This window comes from Myotis brandtii, unplaced genomic scaffold (assembly GCF_000412655.1).
Source record: "Myotis brandtii unplaced genomic scaffold, ASM41265v1 scaffold207, whole genome shotgun sequence".
Classification (NCBI taxonomy): domain Eukaryota; kingdom Metazoa; phylum Chordata; class Mammalia; order Chiroptera; family Vespertilionidae; genus Myotis; species Myotis brandtii.
In genome coordinates this window covers 130,507-131,695 of record NW_005357736.1, presented here as the reverse complement: position 1 = coordinate 131,695, position 1,189 = coordinate 130,507, and the positions used below count along the sequence as shown (strand labels likewise).

Below are 1,189 nucleotides of genomic sequence, written 5' to 3'. Positions count from 1 at the left end.
TCCTCTCCTCCCCAGAGGGAGGCCGGGGGCCAGCGTGTCCTCCGGACGGACCGGCTCAGAGCAGCTCCGTGTTTTCCCTTTGAAGTGGCTGCTGGTTTTCCTAGATGCCGTGGGCCCCCTTCTTATCTCCCGAGTTTGGAGCCGATCCTAGAACCTGCCACCCATTCATCCTCTTCCCGTTTTGTGTTTGTTCTTGGCCTTGTTCCGGGAGCAGCCGGGCGGCTCCTCTGCTTCACCCGGTGGCTTTTCCTGGGCCCGTCCCCAGCCGACGCCTGCTCTCCTCTCCTTTAGTAACAGCTCTGCCCACACATGCACTTCCCACCCGCATGGTTTAGTCTTTCCACAGGTTGCGCAGCCCTCACCACAGGCAGCCATAGGGCGTTTCACTTCTCCACGAAGCAGCCCCCCCCCCCCCCCTCCGCCCGGGCAGCCAGCCATCTACTGTGTGTCTCTATAGCTTGGCCTATTCTGGAAACTTCGTAGAAATGGAATCATACCATGCGTGGTCTTTTGCGACTGGCTTCTTTCACTTAGCATGTTTTCAAGGTGCATACGTGTGGTAGCATGTATTAGTACTTCGTTCCTTCCTGTTGCCGGGTAACATCTTACGGATCTGTACGATTTATCCATTCCTCAGCCGCCGGGCGCTGGGTGGCTTCCACATTTTGGCTGTTGAGTGTTCAGAGCTGCCCCGCATTCCTGTGCAGTGTTTGCCTGGAGGGTCTTCACTTCCCTGGGGTACACGGAGGCGTGGAATTGCGGGGTCACGCAGACACTAGCTGTGAGGTGTGTCCTGAAGGGGCCGCACCCTTTCACGCTGGGTGAGGGCTGGCTGCTCTGCACGTCCTCCTGGGCTCCGGCAGCGGAGTGGGCTGGGCGCTGGGGAAGGTTGGATGGCGCCCTCCGGGCCTCTCCGGGCGTATGGACGCCTAAGTGTTCTCGCTGGTGCTCCTCTCTGCTGTTTTGTTGTTCAAATGGATTTGCTCATAGAAATCACGTGTGGTGTGCGAGTGAGTGTGGCCTGAGTGACGCCGGGGGGGTTGGCACAGTCGCCGGCACCGAGGGGGGGCGTCCCCGCTCAGGAGGTGCACAGCCCCGTCTTCCCTGATGGCACGGGCTGTGCTGGGAACGGTGTGCACAGGGGCCGCCCCTGCTCGGGTGCCCAGAGGGCCTGCTCTCCCCAGGCGGG

At 60.9% G+C, this 1,189-nt stretch overlaps 1 protein-coding gene across 1 annotated transcript in view; it reads left to right on the top strand.

Moving 5' to 3' along the window:
* PFKFB4 (6-phosphofructo-2-kinase/fructose-2,6-biphosphatase 4) overlaps nt 1-1,189 on the top strand; it is a 23,200-nt gene that overhangs the window by 8,853 nt on the left and 13,158 nt on the right. The window lies entirely within an intron of this gene.